The sequence below is a fragment of the Arachis hypogaea genome, chromosome 10 (assembly GCF_003086295.3).
Source record: "Arachis hypogaea cultivar Tifrunner chromosome 10, arahy.Tifrunner.gnm2.J5K5, whole genome shotgun sequence".
Taxonomy (NCBI): domain Eukaryota; kingdom Viridiplantae; phylum Streptophyta; class Magnoliopsida; order Fabales; family Fabaceae; genus Arachis; species Arachis hypogaea.
Window position 1 is genome coordinate 21921502 of NC_092045.1, and position 13888 is coordinate 21935389.

Here is a 13888-nt window from a genome sequence, read left to right on the forward strand (position 1 = left end):
ATGAACCCTCTTATCCACCCCAAGCCCCAATAGATGACTCTCTCACATTGCTACTTCAAGGACAAGCGGATATGCAAAGGAACACCCTAGAGTTTGTGACCAACTTGACCAAGGTAGTGTCTACCTTAGCCTACAAATTTTTGAACACTCAAGGTGCTTCCGTGGCCACATGTGAAGAATCCATTGAAGATCATAGCATGAAGGAGAGATTGGAAAACTCGGTGGAAAATGAGGGAGGCTATTTTGTATTAGAGCAATTGGAGGAGCCTATGGTTATTGAAGAAAAGGAAAAAATGGTTGAAGATTTAGGAGACGTTGAGAGTCCATGGGAATGTAGCATCATGGAAAACTCTTCCAAGAAGCTTGACATTGATGTTTAGGAGGGTGCGCAACCTCCAAAGCATATCATGGTTGAAGACTTTGAAGAGGTTGATCAAGAGATGGATTCAATTATTGATGAGTTCCTATCCACAATTGAATCCTCTCCCATTGAGCTTGACATAGAGGGTAAGGAAGAAGATACCTCACCTCCCATATCCTTGGTAAGCCACGAAGAAAATATTAAATTAGAAGGAAGCTACCAAGGGGAAGAGGTTGAAGTTGATATAAGTTGTCAAGAGGTGGAAGTTACAAGGGAAGAGCACAAGAGCGTAGACATCGCAATGGCTAAGTGTGGGGAGGTTCCCCTTCCCAAGCCACCATCACCTAACATAACATTCAAGTGGGTAAAATTTCTATCCCTAAGCTTCACTTTCTCACTTGAATATGGTTTGATTGAAAATGATGGTCAACTTAGAGCTCTTTGTGGAGTTAAGAGTAAGAGAGAGTGGTGTAATGGTTGGAAAAAGAATGTTAGGCTCATTAAGGATAAACCCTCAAGGCATAAATACTATGGTTGGAGGAATGCTAAATTGTATAGGTCTAGAAGGAGAATTTGGTGCATAAAGGAGAATTTTATATGCCTACCACCCAAGTTGAATCATGATGATCAACTAGAAGATGGGTGTGAAAATAAGATATGGGATCCCGGATCACAACATGAAGACCAATTTTGGGAGCTCATATTTTGGGGAGAACCCCACCAAAGTTTGGTGATGATGGTTGGAAATTCTGTCAACCAATTGAGGAGCAAAGATCCTTGGAGATTCAAGGATGAGTACAAACATAAGCCACTATGACAATGAGCTCCTCAAAATGTCCAACTTAAGGACTTAAACTAAAAGTGCTAGGTGGGAGACACCCCACCATGGTAAACTCTTTCCATCCTCTTTTAGTTTTGTTTAATAAGTGATTTGAGTTGCCATTGTAGGTAGATTTTCATTTCATATTGATTTGTTGGTAAAGATTGGTTGTTAGTATGTTGTATTCATTAGTAGTAGATGAATAAATCCTAAAATCAAATTGCATTTTTGTGAATTGTTTGATATTTGATTGAATAAAGAAGAGTTTTGGACATTATAGGGAGCTCTTGGGCAAAAAAAAAAAGGCCATCGGCGCGTTGTGCGCGCGCGCGTACATTGCACTTCCGCACATTCTGGTACAAAAACCAGAGAGTTGTGCGCGCGTTGTGCCAGCATTGTGCTGGGAGCACAAGCTCATCCACGCATAAGCGCGCTGTGCGCGCACGCGCGGATCGTCCCAACCTCATTCACGCGTAAGCGCGCTGTGCGCGCGCGCGCGGATTTGCTCCCTGCTTTTCTCCTTCCTCCTTTCTCCTTCTTTCCTCTTCTCTTCTTCTTTCTTTCTCATTTTTTTTCTTCTTCCTCTCTTGAAAGATTTTTTTTCTTTTCTCTTTTAATATAAAAAAAATTAATAAAAAAAATATAATAATAAATAAATAAATAAATAAATAAATAAATACTAAAAAAAAATTTCTCTTCTTCCATTTCCTTTTGTCTATTACATTTGCATACTTTTATTCTTTGCATTTTAATTTTGTTTCTATAATTTGTTCTCATTTTATTTTCTAAAATTCTCATTTTAATAATGGTGTTGAATTCTCTCACTCAATTGTTGAGAATTCCTTGCATTACTTTGGTGCCTCTTGACTTGTTTCATATTGTTGGGTGATGTTTCTCTTCAAATCAATGCTCAATCTTTTATGAACTTGTGTTCTTTGTGCATTGATAGGACCTTATATTGTCTTTCATGACCCACTCTCTCTTGTTCGAACTTGATGCTCTTCATGCTTTGACCTTACTCTTGCATCAAGTATCAATTGATATGCCTTTTGCTTATATTGATTTCTCACTCACATGTTGTAGCTACCATGTAGTAGAGAATCATACTCTTATTTGGCATTAGCCCCCGCCTATGTTCTATTTACTTTGATATCTTTGTTGTAGGCTTAATTTTCTTTCTTTTTCTCTCCTTTTAGGCTTGCCACCAAGAAAGGAGGAAACGGAAAGGCTTTTAAATGGGGCAACGAACAAGTCATCCGCACAACCTTTCGAAGAAGCTCATCAATTGTAGCAACCCATCCACCTTGCTCTTCTTTGCATGCACCGAGGACGGTGCAATCCTCAAGTGTGGGGAGGTCGTTCGACCGATCTCCATGGGTAAAAATTTCCTTTTCAACACCAAATTTTTTATTTTCTTTGTTAGATTAGCTATTGCATTACATGATAGGTTGCATGTTAGTTAGAATTTGTACATATTTTTACCACTTCTTTCTTATTAGGACTACTTGGTTAGGGTGATGATTTTCTTTCCAAGAAACTGTTTTAGGGCACCCTACCAATTTGAAAAAGAAAATTTGTGGAACTTGCTTGAAAGAATTTATTTTGGAACATGGTTTTTGAGCTAAGAACACAAGCATGTGAGTTTTGAGCCTAATTGTGTGGTTACATCTTATAACCACTTATTTTCCTTCTTGTGTGTAATTGTTCTCTTTCTATGATTGTAATCTTTGATTTGTTTGAATCTATATGTCCAATTATTCCTTTTATTCATGCATTTATATGATTGAGGCCATCATTTCATTAGCTCACTTACCCAAATGGCCTTACCTTTTATCTTCCTTTGTTAGCCAAATTTGAGCCTACGATTAACCCACTTGTTCTTATTTTAGCACATTACAAGCCTTAAAGCGGAAAACAATAAATGTCCTTATTTGGATCTTTGATTAGCTTAGGCTAGTGTGTGTGTATCACTCAAGTGTGGGAACCTTGGGACATTGGGTGAATAAAAGGGTAGTTTTGTATTTTCATTGAAAATATTGGGAATTGGGTACATACTCATGTATTGATTAAATGTATAGACCTTATGCATTGATATTCTTGTATGTAGCTTGAAAGGAAGAAAAAAAAATGAAAAAAAATAAAATAAAAGAAAAAGAAAAAAGAAGAAAAAAATAGAAAAAGGAAGAAAAGAAAAAAAAAACAATAAAAAGGGGACAAAATGCCCCAAGTGAAGCTCAATAAAATCAATGCATAAGTGTTGTAAAATGAAAAGGGATACATGAGTATGTGAAAAAATGAGAAATGCCCTCTTGACCACGTATCATGAACTGAAATTACATCAAACTATTTTAAATATTATAGAAACTAAATTAAATTGATTTTTCATATAGCAATTTAAATCAGTTTATAATAGGATTATCTTAAGAAAAAAGATAATAAGATTATCTTCTCAAAGATAGAAAAAACCAAAGATATATATATAATTCGAGCGAATAAGTATAAAATGCCATTAAAAGATCATTGTGATTAACTTAGGAAGAGGGTTAACTGCTCTGTACTCGAAAGTTCATGGCCTCTTGGTTGGATAATGGTGACAAGATGAACGGAGTTTCGCATACTAATCCTCCTAGAGATCAAAACAAAAGAAAGAAGCAATCATCATTCATCAACGATGGTAATGGTGGATGCAAGTGTAAAAAGAGTCAATGCATGAAGCTCTATTGTGAATGCTTCCGTACTGAAAATTTATGCAACAAGGATTCTTGTACTTGCCAAGATTGTCAGAATAACGTAAAGCATAGGGAGCATGTGAATGAGACAAAGAAGGAAATAAAGTTGCGTGATTCACACGCCTTTGAACCTAAGATTGTTGTTGACAACGTGGTGATAAACCCCATTTGTAGGGTTTATCTTGTATTGATTTTAGGGGATTTTATAACCTTTTACCCACATTTATTCAATAAAATAGCATGGTTTTGTATATTCTCCTTTAATTGTGCTCAAAAGTGAAAACATGCTTTTTAGATCTTAAAATAGCTAAATATAATTTACCTTGATTCCATTAGATGCCTTGATATGTTTGTTAAGTGATTTCAGATTTAGGAGGCAAAGATTGGATCAAGGGAATGAAGAAAAAGCATGTAAAGTTGGAGAACTCATGAAGAAATGATGGAACCAAAAAGCTGTCAAGCCTGACCTCTTCGCACTTAAACGACCATAACTTGAGCTACAGAGATCCAAATGATGCGGTTCCATTTGGGTTGGAAAGCTAACATCCGGGGCTTCGAAACGATATAAGATTTGCCATAGTTGCATCGCGCATAGGGGCGCGCACGCGCACGGTACGCGGACACACCGATGGTGGCACATGACCCACTTAATGCAACACGTGGCCAGCGATTTTAGAAGCCTTGTGGGCCCAATCTAACTCATTTCTGATGCTATTTAAGCCAAGGATTGAAGGAGAATCAACATACTGGAGATACTTTAATCATTATTCATAGTTTAGTTTTAGAAGTAGTTAGAGTTAGAGAGAGAAGCTCTCTCTTCCCTCTAGAATTAGGATTAGGAATTAGGGTTAGATTAGGATCTCATAGTTCTAGGTTCAATTCAAGTCTCCTTCTACTTCTACCTTCAATTGATGATTACTACACTTTGGTTCTTCTTTCTATCCCTATCATCTTGTTGTAATTTCTCTTATTTTGTTTCTAGGTTTTGTAATTGAGATATTTTTGTTCTTTTGTTTTCTTTTAATAATGCAATTTGAGATAATTCATGTGATTGTGATGTTGTTGATTGTTGTTTTGTTAATTCTTTGTAATTGTTAGTTGTTGATTCTTTTTATTCTTACAAATCAAAATGCTTTCTTTCATTACCCTCCAAGTGTTTGATGAAATGCTTGAGAGGATGTTAGAGTAGAATTCTATGTTCTTGGCTTGAGAAGGTGACTTAGGATTTCTTGAGTCACTAATGTCCAATTGATTGATAGTTGATAGCCATTAACTCTAGCCTTCATTAATCCAATTAGTGGAAAGCTAGGATTTATGGACTAGGATTGATATAACTCACTTGACTTTCCTTTGTTAATTGATTTAAGGATGACTAAGTGGGATTAATCCTTGCAACTACCATACTTGTGGCTAGTGATAATGATGAAGACCCTTGACAACCAAACCTTGCCAAGACCATTTTGTTAATAAAGTTTTCTTACCATTTACTATTCATATTTCTCATCCAAAACCCCAAAATAAACAAGGCCATAACCAATAACAAGAACACTACCCTGCAAGTCCTTTGAGAGACGACCCGAGGTTTAAATACTTCGGTTTATAGATTTTAGGGGTTTGTACTTGTGACAAACAAATTTTTGTATGAAAGGATTATTGTTGGTTTAGAGACTATACTTTACAACGAGATTTCATTAGTGAAATTCTAAACCGTCAAAAATCCAATCATCATGTGGCCAAACACAGAAAAGATTGTAACTGCAACAAGTCAGAGTGCAAGAATAAGAATTGTGGTTGCTTCAGTTTTGGAGTTGGTTGCTCTCTTCTGTATCGTTGTCTGCGTTGCAGGAATGAATATGGAATTAAATACTCTGACGGATCCAAAAAAATTAATTGACGGGGCAAAAATATATAAAGATAAAATTTAGATAAAAATATATTTATAATTTGAAATGAAATATATATATATATTTATTTATTAACTCATAAATAATATATTAATTTAAATTATGATAAAAAGATCATTTATAATTATTCTTTCTTTATTTTTAATAAAACTAAATGTTATTTTTATATATGTATTCTTAAATAATTATTTAACTATTTATTATTTCTTACTTATGATGTTTATTTCTTATGATATTTACAATACAAATAAAATTTTTAATTAAAATAATTATTATAGAAAAGACTGTTTTAATAAAAAATATTAATATATAAATAGTATGTTTTTAGTATTAACTAATATTTAAAAAATATTACTAATAACTAAAGTTACATTTAATTTTAAAATTAAGTTTCAACATGATTATTAACTAATTTGCCAGTGTAGTGAAGTTAATTATAATTATTTGTTAATTAATTAATTTATTTTTTATTTTTGAGATAACATCGTCTAATAAAAAGATAAATATATACATCTACATATATTTATTAATTACTTTATAAAATATTTGTAAGGGCAAGCGCTCCCTCTCTCCACCACCTCGGTCCATTCCTCTAAATACTCCTCTCTTCTCCCAAAGGAACAAGAACTTTCTAATGAGAATAATGGCTGCACTCTTATTTGAAATGAACAAGAACCAGTTAATGAGAACAACAACGGCAAGAACAAGTCGAAAAGAATGGATAATGGATCATCTTCTCAATCTCATCATCCAGTTGTCGATTACGCGAATTTTTTTACTCAGGTTTGTACTGCTACACAACTCGATTGGTCATAGTCATCAAGAAAAAAAAAACGAAAGAAGATTATGTTATCAATGGCTAATATTTCATCAAGATTTTTTCTGGAATAAAATAAAAAATGCTTTTCACAAAAAAATTATTCTGAGATTATATCTCGGAATCCAATTTTTTTTAGTGGGGACAAATTTGTCATGTGTGACACATACATGGAGGGAGCAATGGTGCTCTCCAACATTAAACGTTGTAAAGCTGAAGTATTTGAAGTTCGCCAAAAAAATGGCAAACTTACTTCCACCCAAAAGAAAAAAAAAAATAGATTCTACCGTTGTAAAACTGAAGTATTTGAAGTTCGCCAAAAAGATGGCAAACTTACTTCCACCTAAAAGAAAAAAAGATTTTGGGATATATTCCAGAATTATTGTTGTGTGAAAATATTTTTTTATTTTATTCCAAAAAACAAATCCTATTTCACCAACATTAAAACTTAAATATTAAATTTTAAATCCTAAATTATGATGTTTAAATATTAAATTCTGTACTAAAATAAAATGTTATCCAAGATATTATTAATATTGATAAAAAAATATTAAGTTCTATAATAATCCAAAAAAATAAAATAAAATATATTATTATTAGGGTTTTAAGAATCTTATGTTCATAATAGTTTTATTATTATATATTAAGAATCTAAAATTATGATAGTTTGGTAGGTAAATACTATTTTCGTTATATTGCTATTATGGTTTTAAGAATATTTTTTTAAAAAAATTATTTAGTACCTATTTGTAATTACCCTACATACCTATCTATATTTTATTATATTAAATAGTAGTTATACTACTAATTTTATTGCTCTTTTATTGTCCTTAAATAGAATCAAATGTATATAGGTGCAGCTTTGTTGTAATTCGTCATATGTGGATATCAATATGAATGAAGAGGAAGAGAATTATTATTCATGAATTTACAGCAGCAATGTGAATAATATTAATTTGTCAATTATCCCATCAAATCAAGTTATGCGTGTCCCAACACAAGGATCTATTGTTGTTTCTACTTATTTTGATAATGTTGTTAAAAATCGTATTCCTACACTTCATTGTTAACTTCAAACCCAGTGTATTAAATTCAATTTTCAAAATATAAATATAATTATTAGTATTTTTTTCCAAAAAAAAAACGTTGAAATACGAAAGTAGGTTATTTATATATATTGGTATTTTTTTAATTATTTATATATTATTTTTTTAATGTTTAACTTGCCTTTATCTATATGTCACAATTTAAAAAAAAATATGTTTTAAATATTACGATCTATGGACTCTATAATGAAGTAAGAGATAATAAATGGTTAAAAATATTATAGAAAACATACAAAAAATCGATATTTAATTATATGGGTATTCATAGTTTTTTCATGAAATAGGATTTATTTTTTAGAATAAAATAAAAAAAATAATTTCCACGAAAAAATTATTTTAGGATTATATCTCGGAATCCAATTTTTTTTAGCAGGGGCAAGTTCGTCGTGTGTGATACATGCATGCAGAGAGCAATGATATCGCAGGAATAGTGCTCCTCAACATTAGGAACGAAATAGTTGTGAAGTTGAAGTATTTGAAGTTTGCTAAGGAGATGACGAACTTACCCCTACAAAAAAATGAATTTCCAAATATAATTCAGAATGATTTTTCTGTGAAAATATTTTTTTATTTTATTTCATAAAAACAAATCCTATTTTATCAACATCAAATCTTAAATATTAAATTTTAAATCCTAAATGATGAGGTTTAAATCTAAAATCCTGTATTAAAATAAAGTGTTATCCAAGATATTATTAATATTGATAAAAAAATATTAATTTCTGTATTTATTCAAAAATAATAAAACAAAATTTATTATTATTATTATTATTATTATTACTATTATTATTATTATTATTAGGGTTTTAAGAATCTTACGTTCATAATAGCTTTATTATATATTACGAATCTAAATTATGGTAATTTGGTACGTAAATAGTATTTTTGTTATATTGCTGTTAGGGTTTTAAGAATATTTTTTTTCCAAAACTATCTATCCTTTTGTCTATTAACCTACATACATATTTATATTTTATTATATTAGATAGTAATTATACTACTAATTTTGTGGCTTTTTTATTGTCTTTGGAATCAAATATATATAGGTACAGTTTTATTGTAATTCATCATATGTGAATATGAATATGAAGGAAGAGGAGGAGAAATTATTCATGGATTTATAACAGCAATGTGAATAATATCAATTTGCCAATTATCCCATCAAATTAAGTTATGCATGTCCTAATACAAGAATTTATTGTTGTTTTTACTTATTTTGATAGTGTTGTTAAAAAACCGTATTCCTACACCTCATTATTAGCTTCAAACCCCAGCGCATTAAATTTTAATTTTTAAAATATAAATATAATTATTAGTGTTTTTTTCCAAAAAAAATATTGAAATAAGAAAGTATGTTATCTATATATTGGTTTTCTTTATTTATTTATATATTATTTCTTTAATGTTTAACTTGCTTTTATCTATATGTCAACAAAAAAAATTATGCTTTGAATATTACAATCCATGGATACTATAATTAAGTAAGAGATAATAAATAATTAAAAAATATAAAACAAATTGATGTTTAATTATATGGGTATTCAACTATTCGTAGTTTTTTTTTTTATAAATTGAACTAAAATTGAATCAAACGATTTCAAATATTCTAGAAACTAAATTAAACTAGTTTTTCGTATAGCAATTTAAATCAGTTTATAATAGGATTATCTTAAGAAAAAAGATAAATACAAAAGATAATAGAATTGTCTTCCCAAAGATAGATAAATCCGAAGATATATATATATATATAATTCGAGCAAGTATAAAAAGCCATTAAAAGATCAATGTGATTAACCTAGGAAGAGGGTCAACTGCTCTGTATTCATTTGCTTATGGACTCTTAGTTGGATAATGGTGACAAGATGAACAGAGCTTTGCATACTAATCCTCCTAGTTATCACAACAATAGAAAGAAGCGATCATCATCCATTAATAATGGCAATGGCGGATGCAACTGCAAAAAAAGTCAATGCATGAAGCTCTATTGTAAATACTTCTGTGCTGAAAATTTATGCAACAAGGATTCTTATACTTGTCAAGATTGCTAGAATAACGTAGAGCATAAGGAGCATGTGAATGAGACAAAGAAGAAAATAGAGTTGCGTGATCCACATGCCTTTAAACCCAAGATTGTTGTTGACAACATGGCCAGACACAGAAAAGGTTGCAACTACAGTGAGTCAGAGTGCAAGAATAAGTATTGTGGTTGATTCAGTTTTGGAGTTGGTTATTCTCCTTTGTGTCATTGTCTAAGTTGCAAAAATGAGTGTGGAACAAAGACTCCTCTCTTATCCTAAAGGAACAAGAACCTTCTAATGAGAATAATGGTTGCACTCTTGTCCCAAAGGAACAAGAACCAATTAATGAGAATAACGATGGCAAGAACGAGCCGGAAAGAATGGATAATGGATCATCTTCTCAATCTCATCATCCAGTTGTTGACTACGGAGATTTCTTTACTCAGGTTTGTACTGCTACTCAACTCGGTTGGTCATAGTCATCAGGAAAAAAACGAAAAAAGATTAAGTTATCAATGGCTAATATTCACCAGGATTTTTCTGGAATAAAATAAAAAAAATAATTTCCACAGAAAAATTATTATGGGATTATATCTCAAAATCTAATTTTTTTAGTGGGGCAAATTCCTCGTGTGACACATGCATGCAGGGAGCAATGGTGTAGCAGGAATGATGCTCTCCAACAATAAGAATAAAACAGTTGTGAAGCTGAAGAAGAGATTGCGAACTTGTCCCCACCAAAAAAAATTTATGAGGTTTAAATCTTTAATCATGTACTAAATAAAGTGTTATCCAAGATATTATTAATATTGATAAAAAAAATTAATTTCTGTATTTATTGAAAAAATAAAACAAAATATATTATTATTAGAGTTTTAAGAATTGTATGTTCATAATAATTTTATTATCGTCAATGCTAGGGAATCAACTCTATATAAGTTAAGAATTAGCCAACTGGTAATCGGATGTTGCTACTAATAGACACACGGATGTTTCTTTTTCTTGTAAATTGGATGGTTTTGGATATGATTTCTATGTTTCATGTGTTACGCATTAATAAAACATAATTAATTATATGGAATCAACTAATGAATGATCAAAGCATCTGTTCCGTGATTCTCTCCTAACACTAACGTGGTCAACAATAATTTAACAAACAAATTAAATTATAAATTAATAAAATTAATTATAATTAATTATGTTGTTTCATTATTGGCTAATTATTAGTTGTTCCATATACTTTTCCTTTTATTATATATTACAAATCTAAAATTATGGTAGTTTGTTAGGTAAATAGTATTTTTTCTATATTGCTATTAGAGTTTTAAGAATATTTTTTTCCTAAACTATCTAGGACCTATTTGTATATTAACCTATATACCTATCTATATTTCATTATATATATTAGATAGTGGTTATACTACTAATTTTGTTGCTCTTTTATTGTCCTTGGAATCAAACGTATATAGGTGCAACTTTGTTATAATTCATCATATATATGTGGATATGAATATAAAGGAAGAGGAGAAGAATTATTATTCATGAATTTACAACAGCAATGTGAATAATATCAATTTGTCAATTATCCCGTCAAATCAAGTTATGCATGTCTCAACACAAGGACCTACTATTGTTTCTACTTATTCTGATAGTGTTGTTGAAAACCGTATTCCTGCACCTCATTATCAGCTTCAAATTCCATCGCCAATTTTCAGCACCTCAAACAATACTGAACAGCAAAATACCAAGGTGTTTGGGGATCTTGATTGGCAGTGACAATAATCTTTTCGGGACACTCCTAGCTTATATAATGATAATAATAATTTTGTTGAGTTACACTCACCAGTTGAGCCAACAATGCAGAATAATCAACAGTATCAACCTGATCAGAGTTATAACTTTCATAAAAAAGATGCAAAAAACGTTCATCATCCTCATCTTGATGGCTATAGTTCATCTTCTACGAATGGTGTTTGCTTTCCACCATAGGATGCTTTAGTATGTTTGAAAATCATGGCTATTGCTATGGAATACAAATAAAATTTATGAACATTTTGAAGTATTCACGTCCAATATTTCTGTTTTAGTTGTTATACAAATTTAACCATTATAAAATAAAATTTTATTTTATTTTATACTATTATCTAGTTATATTTATTTCAACGTTAATAGTAGAATGATGGTATCATTCTTAGTCGGACTTGCAATGTGAGGTTTGAATCATACAGGTTCTTCAACCATTCATCAGAAAAAATGCTCCTTTTTCCGACTTCCAAAGGAGGGGGAAATGGAAGCCATGGATGTTTGCATTGACAATTGGTGGTTCACTCTTAGTATTAGCAGTTACTATTTTGCTGTGTACTGCTTGCCTGCTCCGAAAAAGGGACACAGAGAAAGGTGAAACTTGTGTAACTGGAATTCATTAATCATTGCAAAACAAAGAATTGCAAGCCTAAGCTCTCTTTTCCTTACAGGTGAACAAAAGATCAAAAGGACGCTGCTACAATAGTTGGCAAGCTCCAAGAGCATAGCAATTACACAGGAAGGTGACATGATTAGCTCTGATGAACTGTTGTTCATGAACTTAGCAACCATTAAGGATGCCACTCATGACTTCTCTGATTCAAATAAACTGGGACAAGGAGGATTTGGTGCAGTGTACAAGGTGACTCGTTTTGGCCTCTGTAGAATGTTGTAATTTTGGTATCCATATTGTACGGTGTTCTACCAGATGGCAATGAAGTTGCAGTTAAAAGGTTATCAAGAAAGTCTTGGCAAGGCATAGAAGAATTGAAAAATGAGGTCATACTCAATAATCTCATTGCCAAGTTTCAGCACAAGAATCTGGTGAGGCTATTGGGGTGTGGCTTAAAGGGGGATGAAAAGCTTCTCATATATGAATTCATGTCAAACAAAAGCCTTGATCAATTTATCTTTGGTTAGTTCATGTTTTTCACTTTTTTCTATTAACCTTCCAAATGTTTCTTTGCTTCATTTTATTTTACATTTTTTGGAAACTGCTTCATTTTAATTTTTTACATCAACATGGTATTTAATTGACTTGTTCTATTTAATATAGAGATGAGGAAATCTAATTCCTTGGTTGCTTTGATAGAGAAAAATTTTGGAACTATTGGTGAAAAATCGTCTTGTTATATTGCATTGATCATGTATATATCTATAATTATTTAGATTTTATCAATTTAAAACTTACTTTCCCATATCATAGAAGAAAAATCTGCATTATCTAAGGCTGTTAGTGATGGACAAATTTTAGTTCAGTTTTATGGAAATCATTCCAGGTATTGTAGCATATTTAATTAGTAAATTAACAATTAACTGAATTTTTCACTAAGTATATTATTAACCCTCCCATGAAAAAATTATGCATGACCAGTTATTGACCATCATTTTTCGATATGCGGATGAGTTATTCAAGCAAATGACCATTACCAACATTTTGAGAAAGAAGAGAAAACTAATTAACTAAATTTTCATTCATGTATTCAAGAAATCAATTAATCAACTTCATTACTAAAGGCCAAAGGAAAGGAGGCTCCCTTTTCCTAAGATCCTTTTCAACCCCAACCACAAGGATTGAGAGCATTTCTGAAAATGAAAGTCTCCCGCACTACTCTATTATCTTCTCCATTAAGGAAAGCCCCATGGACTGCTTGGCTCCATCAATTTAGGTCAAAATTCCAAAGACAAAAAGAAAGAAAAACAAAAGCCTACAAAGTAAGATGGATGGGAGAGCTAGATTTGACTTGTGAGATGAAATGAAAAAAAAAAAATGCTACATATTTTATTTGAAATTCTGTTGGGGCAAAAGAAAAAAAAATACTAATTATAAAGTTCAATGTTAAAAGGGAAGATAGCGAGAAACAGATTTTTTTAAATATTCTGAAATGTCAACAACTTTTAACGAGTGAATTTTATTTAGAACTCATCAACTTAGTTTAGCTCAAATTTTATTTTCATTTTTTTATTTACAACTGAAGTATCCACAGTTTAGTTCGATGACTAATGCCTTATTAACTTGTATGTACATTGCTAGATGGTATTGCGGGACAAAATTATTTTAAAGTATTTTCAATAGAATAATACTACTAATTCAAGTCTGTTTGTTAATT